Source organism: Trachymyrmex cornetzi, unplaced genomic scaffold (genome assembly GCF_001594075.2).
Source record: "Trachymyrmex cornetzi isolate Tcor2-1 unplaced genomic scaffold, Tcor1.1 scaffold82, whole genome shotgun sequence".
Lineage (NCBI taxonomy): Eukaryota > Metazoa > Arthropoda > Insecta > Hymenoptera > Formicidae > Trachymyrmex > Trachymyrmex cornetzi.
The window spans coordinates 757240-772903 of record NW_017300158.1 but is presented as its reverse complement, the minus strand read 5'-3'; the positions used below and the strand labels follow the sequence as shown (position 1 = coordinate 772903).

The 15664-nt window shown below is 31.2% G+C and overlaps 1 long non-coding RNA gene across 1 annotated transcript; it reads left to right on the top strand.

Moving 5' to 3' along the window:
- Positions 1–246: 246 nt before the first annotated feature.
- On the top strand, positions 247–6330 carry LOC108768684 (uncharacterized). The gene is made up of 3 exons (XR_001940502.1): positions 247–422; positions 3237–3313; positions 6134–6330. It is a non-coding gene; the product is annotated as an uncharacterized LOC108768684 (long non-coding RNA).
- The last annotated feature ends 9334 nt before the right edge of the window (positions 6331–15664 follow it).

Here is a 15664-nt window from a genome sequence, read left to right as displayed (position 1 = left end):
TAAAAAAATTTTTTCTTAACAACATTAACTACGTACGTTTCACATTTTATTTAAATATATTTTTAATTAAAACTAAAATGAATTTTTACGATACATCCTTCAGCTACGTCATTTCATTTCTCTACGTAATCCTATTACCAATTAATGGGTGATAGATTTCACGAGCATGATATAAGCAGGAAATAGTAAAATGTTACGGCCGAAGTGCGCGGATAATAAAAGCCACGCGCACAATACGCAGAAAATGTAGACAGGGTTAATGGAAGAATGGTGTCACCAACGTTGGACGACACACCAGCCGTATCAGTACGTGTTAATTCGCTACACGCAACCCGCGTGGCGTTGATATTGAATCGTTACTTTTCATTTTCTTGGCCGTCGGCATAGTCGACCCTTGGCGTCGTTCGTGCAGTCTCTGGCAGGTACGATATTTAACTCTCTTGGATTATGAGGGTTTATGAAACTGGTGCATAGGAGGTAAAAAAGCGTTTTAAGACGGCAGCAATTAGAAAGTCGGTTATTTTAATAAAGACCATACAATTGAACGATAACTTTGCTTTTTACGCGCCTTTGTTATTCGAGTCGAATTATATTCAGCAAAACTCGATGTATCAGAGTTTTTTCAACCAGTATTTTTTTCTTGCTTTTTACTGAGATAACAATAAAATTGCCTGCGTAAAATTACAGTGTGCACGAAATATATCGCATCAAATATGTATTTTAACATGAAAACGCATATATGTTGATTAATGGTATGATAAATTTATTGAGTTTCTGCCAGTAATTTTTAAAAGCGGCTTTAACATTTCATTATGAAGCTGACACGATGCAGTCGGACGTAATTAACAATTTGTAGCTATCGGTATGCAGTAAAGCGAAGAAATTCTATTATAAATTCTGTTATAAAGTGAAACAGGAAGAAAAATTCTTTATTAGAGATTTGCGCACTCATTTTACAACACATATGTTAAAGAATTTGATGTGAATTATTATATATTCAATTTTGGTAAGCTTTCGGTTTAACTGCTCGTAGGATTTGCGTCTCCGCTCGGACATATTTTTTATAATTTCACGAGCCCGCATTTGTACGTTGATGCTAAATACACACCTCTAAAATCGATATAATCAAATGATAATTGAACCGAATTATGGCGAAATGTTTGAACAGAGGCAAAATATTCCGTCCCGCTTGATAAAGCATTTACGCCCACGCGGTGCTTTGTACGATTATCAGCCAGCCGCGCATCGTAAACTATTTTACAAAATATATTTGGAAGCGACATTGGGACGCCGCAACTAAACGGTAAACTAACCGTAGCAAATAGTTTGCTGGATAGTATATTGAACACCGGTGTGTACAGAAGTTAAATAATCTGCGTTATTGTCTATTATGTATAACAACCCCAAATATAAATTATCTCTAACCGACTGATGGATTCGTTCGTTGTGGCTTGAATGGCAAAAGATAATAGTTATTGCATCACAACTGAATTCTAACAAATATAATAAAAAATAATATTTGTGTGAGATGCTCAGTTATTTTTATACTTTCAACACTAATCACATTTCTCCAGATTTCTGCTAGACTAGTTGTTTAAAAAAAAAGTTTAGGCGCACGTGTGAAGGTATATGTGTGACAAGAACAAGTAATGTTAACAGGGAAAAGCGAGGCGCGGAAAAGTGCGAAGGATAAGGAATACGAAGCGGGGAATAAGTAAGTAAACGAGTGACTATATAAGTAAGAAAGTGAGTAAGTCGGGTAAGTAAGTTAGGATAGGACGAACGCGCGGGAGTGCCCAAGACGGCCGGTACGCGAACACGGGGCCCGCAGTGTGTCTGCAGCAATTTGCAACTTTTAATAGTTAGCGGGTTGCGAGGTCGTCTGCCGGTCCAGAGCCCGTTGTTTTATGGTTTATAGAGGAGGAAAGCAAGTTTACATGTCGTAGTTTTGAACAGTTAATGCACACGCGCCTTATGCTGAGCCCCGCCTCTTTGCCATATTTATATATTAAAGGGTGAAGTTTCGGTCCGATACGCCACTTTCGTATTACTTTAGGCGCGTATATCTAAACTTCCGTTTTGAATAACCCGCTCGGAAAACGAGGTCGACTTAGTATTCCAACTGTCGCATGAAATGACGACTATCGATACTTCATTAAGCAAGCACATGTTTGCATTATTTTGTGAATTTCGTTGTTTAATTTCTAAAAGTTATATTTTCAATTGATTTTTATTAAAAGTAGATGCAAAGAAATAAAATGTTTCTATAAAGAATTTTTTCAAATTCTATAAAAATTCCTATTTGAATTCTAATTTAACATAACATTACAAATTGTAGGATTAATGTCTGATAGCTCAAATTGAAGAACTCTTTATTAATTAATAAAATTTTTTTAAAATATATAAAAACAAGTGTTATGTAATATAATAACCAAATATCAGCAAAAAATAATTGTCACATAATAAATAAACATGAACATCATTATTGATAATATTAAAATGTAATTAGTAAAAATCTAATATATAATTTATAATTATTCCATTTTTTGTATAATCTTATTTTAATTCTCATATAACAGATCATATAATTTCTAATAATCCTGATATTATTTGGTAAAGAGACATTTCTACACTCTTGAATGAAGGTGACATAAGAAAAGTCAGAATTCTTTATCGCTTTTATACCATCGCGTAAACAAAATCGAGGAATTTTCTGGTTGGTCAAGTGTGAGATCCGTTTTGCCTTTTGCAGCCTACATAGCAAGTTATGCTAGGAAGCGACAAATCTTGCCAGTAAACTATCGAACTGTTGCACAGAGTACTGCGTACTTCGACACAGAGGGTAGAAAGGGGTTGGATCAGCGTGACACTTTAATGCAAGGCTTAGACCACGGTAGGGGAGCGATTACATATTACAGATGTGAAGGTTGAGTTATTGCGAGCGAATATCGGCAGGAAATCGGGCAGAAATTGCAAGCTACTGCACTTTTGACCTTAGCCGGGCAGTCGCCTGCCGGTCAGATATTTATTGTCCTATTATCGTGATTGATGCGCGGTTGGCTGCCCACCGGCTAGTATCTCATATAAGTACATTTAATGGGGTAAGGCCGTTTCGGTCTTTCGCATGACGAAGGGCGCCGGTCCTATATTGTCGTTTAACGTTATGGCCGATGCGGCGTCCAATACGGTGGGGTGGATTTGTAACGTTTTCTTACTTATGCCTTCTTATTTTCTAGCCACATGGCGCCATTAGTCGACACGGCACCACTAACGTTTCTCGCCTGCTGCTGTAATAAGTCACGGAAATGCTATCGTAAGAAATTTACGGAACACTCGCTTACTTTCTGCGCGTACGAGAAACATACTAGTGAACGAGATCTCCAGTAAACTCCGTGACAATCCGTGTCGTTTCAATCGTTAATTACGCTGTAAATATCAATACTCCGAATGCTCGAGGTATATTGATCTCGCTCGTTTCTAGGTCCGATCTAATTGATTCTTTTTACCGTCACGAACACGTGTTACAACTATTCCGTGCGAAAAAAAGTCCAAGTGTTCTGATAGCTTAACGTTGTATATCATTCTTTTGGAAGAAAATAATTTTTCGTAAATTGATTCTATTCTGATGTGAAAAATACTATACACATTAGCTTCTTTATATATGGCGCTATTTTTTCGGGTGGAATATAGTTGTCTGCACACGTGTCCGCAACGGTAAAAAGAATCAATTGATAAAACAAAGAATAAAATAAAGAGAATATAAAGAATAAAATAAAAAACCATTTAAACCGAATCTAGAAAGCGAGATCAATTTATCTCAAGCATTCAAAATTACTGATATTTATAACGCGGCGTAATGAAACGACACAGAAAAACCATATTATCAAGTACCTACAATGAAATAAAAAAGTCAGAAGATTGTGCATAGAAATATATTAGAAATATGTTAGAATTAAAATCTTATATTTATCATATATGAAATTTAATTTACAATATAATTTAATGTCAATAAACTATTTATTTAAGACCGTACAATGTGAATACACAACAAGTAAGATTTAAAGCTTATAATTGGTTTTGGGACTTAGAAACGTAAATGCACTATTGTAGTAATGTCACAAATTAAATTGACAAGCAATTTAATAATTTGATGTTCAATCAAGGTATCCGATTAGAGAGATGTTAATGTGCTGAAAATCTATCAAAAAATTTTTGTAAATAAAAATCTGTAAATGATTTATAATATTATATATTAATTATTTATAACACAAGTACATTTTTGTAGAAAATGTATAATCTTGAATCATTGCTTTCTTGCGTTTTGAAAAATTTTTTTTTTTGAAGTTGACGTACTTAAATCGTGGGATAGATTATGTAAAAGAATGTAACAATATACAAAGTTCAATACCTCTCAATACCATTTTATATCCGTCAAATATTAAAAAAATTTTTTGTACAGCAGCGTATAAGTATGCCGCAGTTATTACGAGAAAGACAGAGAGAGAGAGAGAGAGAGAGAGAAAGAGCGAAAAAAAAATCGATATCTGAAAAAGGCAAATTGATAATCTGCGCATTAGATTAATTGCTGCTAATTAATCCTGAATTGCTAATTAACCGACTGAATACAAACCAATCGCAGAATGATCGCATTAGTTGTTAGAATAATCCGTTAGGATAAGTATTTTCCGTTTACATATCAATACACTGTAAGCAGAAAATTGATTTATAACGTCACTTTCGATGCGACCACAATAACCGCTATGATTTCAATAGTGCTTGTATTTCAATTTGTTCATTATTAACTGATTACGCTGATTGTATAAAATCGATACAGTGAGCTTCAGTAACAGTATATTTATGAGTTATCCTGATCAGTGCTGGCGCTGATCATAAATTTGTACAGATAGATCAAATAATCTTAACAATTTATTTTACCAATTCCATCACGATTACATTTGATTCATGGAGTAATAAAGCTTTTCGTTCAATTTATATATAACTTATATAAATAATTCTTTTCTATCCCATTAATTACTATAGCCTATCAGTTATAATTACTTATAATCATGTTGTTTCATGAATTGATAAAAAATTTGTAAAAAACAGACATTGCGAGAATAATACCAAGGCTAATTCTAATTAAAGCAAATAAACAGATGTACAGTATAATAAACAAATATATAGTTATTACATAAATCTGATTTCTTTAACAGACATTTTAATTAAAAATAAAATTTTATATCTTCAACGGCATAAATATATATTCATTTTTATAAGCACAAATTCGACGATTTAATTATTTAAAATATAAATTTATTGGTTGCGTTCAGCAAAGGAAGCAGCTTTGCAATTGTTGTAAAAAATTTTTAATATAATCTGTTTATATCTCGATTTATATATTTACATTCAGTGAGAGCTTCAGTGATTAAGAGCAAGACCATTTTACAAAATTTGCGAAGCTGCTTTTTCAATTGCTAAACGCAGTAAATTGTTTTTTATTCTGTTGATATAATATAGATATAAGATATAAGATAGAATATAGATATAACTGTGAATCTTTAAGAATATTCAATATATATTATATAACAACTACAAATTTTCAATAATGTGATTCTTTAAGAATATTTTCCTGTTTGCTTTTTTTGATGAATTCGCAAAATTGAGCTCAGGAAAGCCAAAAAATATAGAAGAGGATAATAGAAATACGAAGGATCTCCGTCGGAGTCATTGGTATTTCTATTGATCTCTCAGGTAAAGCTATGCTCGACTTAACAGAACAACGGTTAACTGAATTCCAGAATTCGGTACACAGTATATTTTTGCCATTAGTATAAAAAGACTTACAAATTCTTTAGCAAAAATTTTCTTTTCAAACTTTAATCGCGTTTTTCTCGAAACAACATTTTTCGTCAATTTTGCCACGATAACTTAAGAACAGATATCGATATCATTTTTTTTAAAATAAAGTTAATAAATTTTTCCGTAAAAAACTAAACCTACTTTTGTATATGAAAAATTAATTTTCGTTCGTTATTATTTTTAGGTCCGTTAACATCAAATAACTTAAATTTTTCGACATTTTTTATTTTTTGGCAGCCATTGTTCTTATCTTGATGTTTTGTTTCTATTTTAGTTCAGTCCATAGAGTGGGATCTCATAAACAAAACGACACCAAAAAGAAATTGAAAAATTCCAACTCGTTCATCCGGAATCGTAGCAAAATCACAGCAATGCGCAAATGATGCAGTCACTTTCAATTACATATATTTCCCTCAAATATTCATACTTTTTGGACTTCTGCATCTGATTTTGTTCAATAAAGAAACCTTACAAACATGTTAAAAGGAAAATTTATGTATAGTTGTTCGTTTGTGCATAAACGACATTTAAAGTTTATCCAATTTTCGATTTGAAACCACTTCGGTCCTTTTATGAAAATAAAAAAAAAATTTGTGCTTTATGGATACAATATTTCGCAGTAATGAAATTGTTGAATAAGAAATATATAATTACATATAAAATGCAAATAAGTCCAAATTGTAACAGAGAGCTAAAATTAATTTATATAATATTTTAAGAAAATAATTGTTAAACATATAAAATAATTAATCGTAAGGTTAATAACATGTAAATGATTAATTAACCTTGCAAGTAACAAGTAACATAATAAGTAATAAATTATTTACCTCGTGATTGCTTGATTGTTGCCCGATATCTCTCAGATCTCCTTCTCTCAGATTCTCTGTTGCACTCACACAACACTCACTCGCGGAAATACGGTTAATTACAATCGGGCACGTATCAATTATTGGAATATATCGATTGTACAGCATTTTGCAGAACTCCTATCATTAATCAGATGCGATGCACACTTCCTTATATTGCAACAGAAAAATTACGTGAAAAAAAATATTCGCATAAAGCTATGATCATTTGATAATATTCACTCGTAATATCTCGCATATTAGAGGCACAGGTTTTTTACAAATTATTATTTGAATTTATAGGCATGCTTAATTGACAAAGTAACTAGCTTGTTCGCTAAGCGAATATGATTGGTTCTTACTTAATATGATTGGTTCCAATTAATTCAACCGCTCGATAAGCAAATTAGCTTTATGCAATTTTCGAATACACTCTACGCGGTTGAGAAATAAAATACGGGGACTATACGGAAATAAAATAGCCCCCATATCTTCACTAGAACAGATTTGACTGCTGCCGACTCGAACTGCGTCATACAAATGACGATCGAACACTAGACACACTAGACAAATGGCTGCGTTTAGCGGACTTAACAGTTGAGTGAGCGCTCGTTATTATTAATGTATTCTTCTAGATCTAAAATGCTGATTGGATAATCTAAAAGAATGCACCAATAACAGCGAGCGCTTACTCAACTGTTGAGTCTGCTCCAGTGTTGCTAATTCTGTAAGGCCCAGTTTACAACTTACGGTTAACTCTTAACCGAGGTTCAACTTATTTCTCATCTTTTTCAAATTCTAGAATTAAAAAGAGATAATAAATTGAAGAATATAGAAGAATGATAATAAATTGAGAATAAGTTGAAGCTCGGTTAAGAGTTAACCGTCAGGTATGAAATTTAGCCTAAGAAATGAAAAGCTAGATGGTAAAAAATATTAAAATAGCTAAGTACATAGCTAGATTTGAAAAATTAAAAACAAATTTAATTTAAAATACAATTATAATCAGACGTATTCATTTATTTGACAGAAAAATCAGCTTTTAAAAAGAGAACACAGACTCTTGCATAACACATATATATAGCACATAAGATACAAGAAAATCAACAAATCAAAGTCCTCTATTTCATAAAAAGAAAGAAAATAAAGAACTTCGAATGATTCATTTTTTCATGCATCAGATATATATTATGCGTTAAGATGTATTTTTTCACATGCTGTTCAAACTGGCTGTTTCAGCGACAAAAAAGTCACCTGATGACTTTTGTCGTAAAACTATTAGAGCGACAATTTTATACATGAAAAAAGGCAAGAAGCGTTAAATTTGACATTTAAGCGACAGATTTGATATGTTGGTCGTATTTTTCACTTGCAGTATTAACACACTGAATTAAACAGTTATTAGATTATTCTGATTATATCGAATCCTTTATCTGAATCAGCAACAAAGGAAAAGAATATATTGGATTATAGAGATCTTCAAGTCAGAGATTCGACACCATACGTTTGATCCGCCATGTTTTTCAGGATCTGTTTGGGATAGAATGAGATAGATTATGCGTGGGACAGAATGAGATATCCACGCACACACATCTCATTCTATCTTATGTATCCATCTTGTTCTTGGGCATTCCGAGGAGTATGACGGACCAATCAGAAGTTATCTAAACGGTGTTCAATCTCTGATTTGAGGATCTCAGCGTTTGAGCGTTTGCTGCTTGTAGTTGAAACTGTTCAAGCTATAAAATTTTAGCCGCTGGAATAAGAACGACAGATCTGTCGCTTCAATTGCTTATTTCAGCAGCACGTGAAATTGTACTTTTATGTAAGAGTCTGTGCTCTCTGCTTTACAATTGTATTTACATAAACATATTATTATAAAATTGACCAAGTAACATACATTATAGCAATGAGTAACATATTATAATTATATACTAATATGCATAATACAAGGCCTGTTCGCATTGCTTGAAATTCTCAAAAATTTTTGAGCATAAAATAAGATAGATATTATATTTGAATGTTGAAAAGAGAGAAAGTGAAGATATTAAGGGCAAAAAGTGCACAGGAAATTTCATTTTGTTGGTGTTCCTTTGTAAAGTTCTAGATTTTTATTTCTAAAACGAATTCTTCGAATCTATTGAATGTCAGACGGTATGAAGCCTCTATTAACGAATCAAAACCACAAGAAATAGCTAACTAGCTAGCTCTGTTACTTTTATAAAAGTATTCAGAAAAATAGCTAAATAGTTACAACTAATTTTTGCTATAGATCAAAGAAAAAATATTTAAATTTGACTGGAAGATACTTAAGTTGACATTGACAACACGAGACACGAGTGCCTGGTCGCTGGCATACGCGTTGGAATGCTCAACAGCCAAAACAAGCACCAACGGGTTCTATAACCGTTTATCGCTTTGAAACATTAGATCTGTTCACATCACTCGCAATCCTCCAAAATTTTCGCACTTAATCCTTAGGGCCTCTTTCACCAATTTTCCGATTAACGTAATTACATCAAGTTATATAGAATGTTACTCAAAGTAACAAAACACATATATTAGTACAATTTAGGTTACGGTTTTTAATGTCAAATCAAAGTTGAAATAAAAATCACAAGCAAAATAATAAAATACATACATATGTATTTTGTTATTTTGATTACGATTTCTATTTCAACTTTGATTTGACATTAAAAACCGTTACTTAAATTGTACTAGTGATGACCTAAAAAATTAAGATCGAAATGTTTATGATTTCTTTTTTATGTTATCATTCTAATAAATTTATTTACATATTTAGATATTGTGTTGGCTCTTTGTAGGCATTTTATATTATTAATTTATTTAATTTATTCAAGCGTTTTATTATATTTTATTGTATTTTTTAATAATAAGTAAATGTTAATAAATGGATTATTTGAATAAAATTAATTAATGGCTTTGTAAGTGTCACTTTATAAATAAGCCTTATATTTTAAACTTACTTGCATAGAATATTTATATATGTACATATAAAATGTATGTATAATAAGTAAATAAATATTACGTGCAGATACATGAAATATATCGATTATACCTAACAAGCAAGCTGTCGTTATTTCAAATAAGGTTAAAGATGTAATTTTTTTGTTAAATGCAATTTATTCTGAAATTTTATATCAAAAATAAAAGTACCTGTACTAGATATTTTTAAGGTACATTTAAGGTGCCTGTACCTGTACCTAAATATTTTATTTTTCTAGTACGTGTACCTGTACCCAGGTACAGAAAATAGAGTACCTTACACAACACTGATCACGATTGCTCCCTGAAAACTAAACATAGTTTGTCTCAGAAGAGAAAGAAAGAGGAGACGTTCTCCGATACATTGAATTGAGTGCGAGCGTGGCGTAGCAGGCAGCGCACGAGACTGCTATGCCAGAGATCCCGAGTTCGATCTTGGGCAGAATCAAAAAATGTTTTCGAACGCTCGTAGCTCCTCTCGGAAGACAATGGCAAACCACCGAGAGTATCCTTGCCAAGAGCACTTCTCTAATAAATCGTCGTTCGGAATCGACGTTAAACTGTAGGTCCCATATGACTGTGTACAACCAGCGTGTGCACTACAGGCATATGAGAGAAGTCACCACGGCCACGAGCAATAGGACGGAGGAAATATATCTAATATGAAAGTAAAGAAAATGGATCAGCGAATCGTTGAATTTAACAGCGCAGAGGATTTTCTTCTCATACTTTTTAACATTTTAATTTTAAACACTCGCTCGTTTGGCATTGCTAAGATTAATTTAACCAGAAGTTGATGAAAGAGACTCTTAGTTGACACGCGAGGTCTGTTTACTTGCACTTTTTGCAATCAAAACCTCTTTTTCTCTATTCAATGCCCAAATATATATTTATCTTGTTTTAAGTGTAAACATTTTTCGAGAGCTCAAGCAATGCGAACAGAGCTACAACTGATCATTTGTATCCTGAACATTTCTTTTCTTTAAAATTACTGTTGCACCTAGCTAAATAATAGTCTCTATCCTTTTTTTTCTTTTAATACACAATTGTATAAATATTTTCTGAAGAATAATAAAGAATCGAAATATCATTATTTGTAAAAATTAAAATAAAATAAATATATATTCGGGCATTGTGAAGAAAGTGAAAATGAAGATGCTGAGTACACAAAGTGCAAGGAACACGAACAAATCTATTATTACTCCGTTTTGAAATAAAATAATAGACTTTATAAAATAGATTTCTTTAAAAGATTATATCTTTCTTGATACACTTCGACGAAGAGGCTATCATCGTACACTGTATCCAATTTTTCTTTTAACAATAAAATTGATTTTGAAGATGTATAGTTTTTGTAAAGTGACTGAAATTGAAAAATTTATATTTTCCATATAAAAATTAATATCATACATATACCTATGAAACAGTTTAATAAGATTAATATTTATATTTAACAATACAATTTTATATAGGTACTTTAAATATAAATTTTTTCATTTAATTTTAATTACTTTTTAAAATATGTCCATTTCTTATTGGCATAATTTTTGATCCAAGTTCTAAATTGTCACTTTTGTATCACTTTTAACTCTTAGTACACACGTCTGGGTCATTCGTGTCCTGCCCATTTCTTTTTTTTTTTAAATACTAAGAGCACTTGGCCAAATATCGGTCTTTTTTCTATTGCTAAAAAAAGTTTGGCATCTAGGGAACAAGTTTTGTGCGTTACCGGTCTCGATTCGTCCGTATCCTTTAACTGGCATAACTCCAAAGTTCACCTCTGGGTCACAAATGACCCAAGGTGTGTACACAGTGTACATTTTCTGTAACTAAAAAAAATTTTCTTTTCTTTAAAACTTCAATTAATTATGAGTTGTATTGCGAGAATATTTTGCGAATTATTAAAAAAAGAATTTAACCCTAAAACAACATATCAGCCCTTAATAAATGCAATTTTTATTATCTTTATTCTAAATGTTATTAGTAATATTATATATTATGTTGTCTGTAATGTTATAGATAACATTTTCCTAATAAATTATAGGTTTTTTAACACAATAGCAATAATAAAATCCATTGTTTAAAAATGTAAATGCAATATACCTTCAATTTATAGCCATTCATGTATATTAAAAAAATATCATTTTCAGATTACTCAATAACTAAACTTTTTAGACAGTCGACACTTGGACTTTTTTTTTTGTTTGGAATATTAATTTTAAGATACTGCACCATACTTTTCCTTTAAACATTTATGTTTCAGTGTTTTATATTTTTATATGAAACAGTGCATTTTTCTGATTTCGTTAACTATATTTAGTTACAATAATTTATCTACAATTTGTTATGAATATATAACTGCACAAATACTTTCTAAAGATGTCAAAATATATGTAAAAATTGTTTCATAATTTATATATATTTGTAAAAGTGATGAAAATTAAACTAAGCACGAATGACCGAACATGTGTATTAAGGGTACCCAAAACTAACGTGTGTATGACTTCAAGAGTCACAAAAATAAAATTAAGTCATAAGGATATGATACTGATTGTGAAATACGACAAGAAACATTTTAACAGAAATATGATTATAAATATGGTCATTCTTATCAAAAGTATGAACTTTGTGATAAAGTCTTGTTTAAGAATTAAAACGCATAAGAGTAGCAAAATCGCCCGGTTCTCGTAGCAACTAAATCTCTGGTAGAAAGATGTATGTTCGCAGTATACATATTTTTTCCTAAGAGATAACTGCAAAACTTCTTCAAGATTTTACGTATTTAATCATATTTTTTACAAAGGAGAAAATAGAAAGTTACTGCAAATACATGTCAATTCAATTAATGAATTCATTTTTTATTACCTATTTATTAGTTATATTTGTAATAATACAACATAAAAAAAAGTAATTCATATATGTATTAATAAATAATCGATATTGTTATAATATATTAATTGTATATGTGACTGTGATAGCGTTTTAATCGAAGTAAATGTAAAATGTAAAGAACAAAATATACTAAAAAATGTATTTTATAAAGTGAAATTTATCTTATAATATTTTGGAGTAAAATAGTAATATTTCGGAGTGATAATTTGCCGTTAGCGTTTAGCCTTGATGTTTGTTATAGTACAGCGTGTTGATGCGTAGGCAACGGCTGCCCTTATTGTTACTGTGCGGTGCGTCACGATGCATCTCCAACGTTCCAACCGACATTGCCGGCAGGTAGTGACGCGCTGTCCGCAGCCCGCTGCGTGTATCATTGTATTGTCAGTTGTGTGATCGTACGACAAAGAAAACGATCTTTCATTTCGATTATTAAGCCTATTCTACAATTACGTAAGCGTAGTTGTAAGTGATTGTAGTTGTAAGAATTGACCAATCACAGTTGAATATTCTTCTCATATTCGACAGTGATTGATCAATATATTCTTACAACTACAACTATTTTCAACTACACTTACGCAATTGTAGAATGGGTTTTAGAGTTGAGGATTGTTGGACCGCGTGAATCATTTATTTGTGGTGATTGTTGATCTATAAACATACTGAGACGATAGCTATTCAGCAAATATTTTATACGATTTATTTTTTCGAACCGATAGAGGTTAGAAATAATATATTACTACTTTATTAGCATATGTATCTAATAATTATTTCTTTAACAATATGTAGAATATATTTTGTCGAATATGTTTTGCATATTCTTGAGTTTTTTACGGATTTAAATGTAATGGAAAATGTAATTATCTTTGATCATCTTTGAATAAAAAACGTGGAGTAACGTGTTAACTATCGAATAATTTATTTAACGAAATGCCAATAATATTTCGAATTTTCAATGACTAAAAAAACTTATTGAATGAATCGATTTTGAGCAATGTCGCGTTTAATTAGAAAATAAATAATAGTAATGAATTTTAAAATTTTAATATTTCTTAATCGCGTAAGATGCGTTCAAAAAACATAAAGTAATATCTCATCGAGCAGTGTAAACGTAATTAATTGGATCTATAAGTAAGAAACTAATTATGTTTAATCGTTCGATGAGCAGGCTAGTTATTTTGCCGGCTTAATGCATTTTTACTAATTTAGTTTAATTTTAATTTCAACTCTTAATATTTTTCTAGTTCTAAGAATTAAAGTAAGTTGAACTGAGATTAAAAAGTTAATCTACATTGATAGAAACAGACATAGATATATCTATAAATTACAGGGGATCAATAACGTTTGTAACATTTTCCCCAGAGCGGAAACGCAAAAAGTGAAAATTTGTTGTACATATGTATATATATGTACATATATATGTATATATATATGCATATATAAAAATTTTCACTTTTTACGTTTTCGCTCCAGAAAAAATGTTACATAATCGATACCCGGATGTTAAACTGATCCGAGATGAATAACATCGCGACACGTTTAAATAAAGAGTAAACAATAGTGATTGACTTTGTATTTTAATATTTTTAACCTTATAATATAAATTCGATACTTATATATACATGGCAATTTATAAAAAAGCCATTGCCTTTGATTTGAAAGCAGTATAACGAATATCGAGTGTATAATATTGTACTTTTTCTTTGCAATCGTAATTTTCCTATTACAATATAAAAATTTCTGTGCGTATCACGTTTGGCTAACATCAGGATTGTCGCAAAATGCCATACGGTTGTTATATTCTAATAATTCGCAATCATGTCATCCAGCGAGCAACTATTTTGTGAGAGCAACAATTTGAGAGGAGGAGGAGGCCTGGGAGGCACATCGGGCGACGCCGGAGAAACGTGGAGTGAGTAATTTATCATTTATTATTTTATTTATTAAAATATTTAGTTGCAACATTAACAATTTGTTTTTTATGTGCTTATTACTTTCTTGAAATTTTAATTATGTTGGACGCTATTACAATTTGGATTTATTTTGCATTTTACAGTTTACCATTTTTTATTCAACAACTCCGCTGCTGCGCATCGTATCGGTGATACATTTTATTTTATTTTGATTTGATATAATGTTTGTAAAAGTGGTTAAAACACGAGTAGGACGTCACGAATGTTTAGATGTACCTATCTACATGTATATTTTAAATTAAAAGAATAAAAATTTTATACAAATAATTATAAATCATAATATCATAATATATTATTATAAATATAATATCACAGATCCATTATCTCAAAATAGATTAGCGGTAATACTTAATTTTAGAACATATAATCGATTGATTGTACATATATGAATGCATAAATATAAAGCTTGTAAAAAAAGTGTATTATCGATACATCTTTATCGACATATTTTATAATATTTATAATGAAATGTTAATTACAAGATACGTCATTGTCACATAAAATTTATAGAGCGAAATCTCAAGCGTGACTAAAAAATAATGGATAATCTTTTGCAAGTAAACTGAGTTCAATAGAAAGTAGGTAATAAACTAGAGATTAATTAGAGTCTTATATGCTTTATAATGAAAACTTTTATAATAAAAATATCGAGATGCTTCAAAGTTTTTAGTATATAATTATACGATTAAAGTTTTCTATCAATTTTGCTACATGTCCGCGAAATCGCCTCTAGTTAGGATCTATCTACTTTTTTTATTTGCTTTGGCTGTAAGAGTTAACGGCAGTACGTTCCCTGTATCGGACAGCTCTGTGATTACAATTGCATCCCCAGATACGTGTGCGCCTCGAGATCCGGAAGTGTTTTAGTACGTCAAGTTTTCTCCCGGTTTTCTATTTATTCATTGACCAAACCGTTTACCTCACGCAGTGTCGCTCGTTGGGCGTCCGAGAAGTTTCCTTCCGGCTTTCTTGCTCGAAAAGTTAAGGGAACGGTACCAAATCCCTCGTGTCGCACAAGCGTTTGTTTCGAATGCGGGTGTTAGCCGCATACGTGTATACCGTGGTAGAGTTTCAGTCGGTGGTTGGATAGGG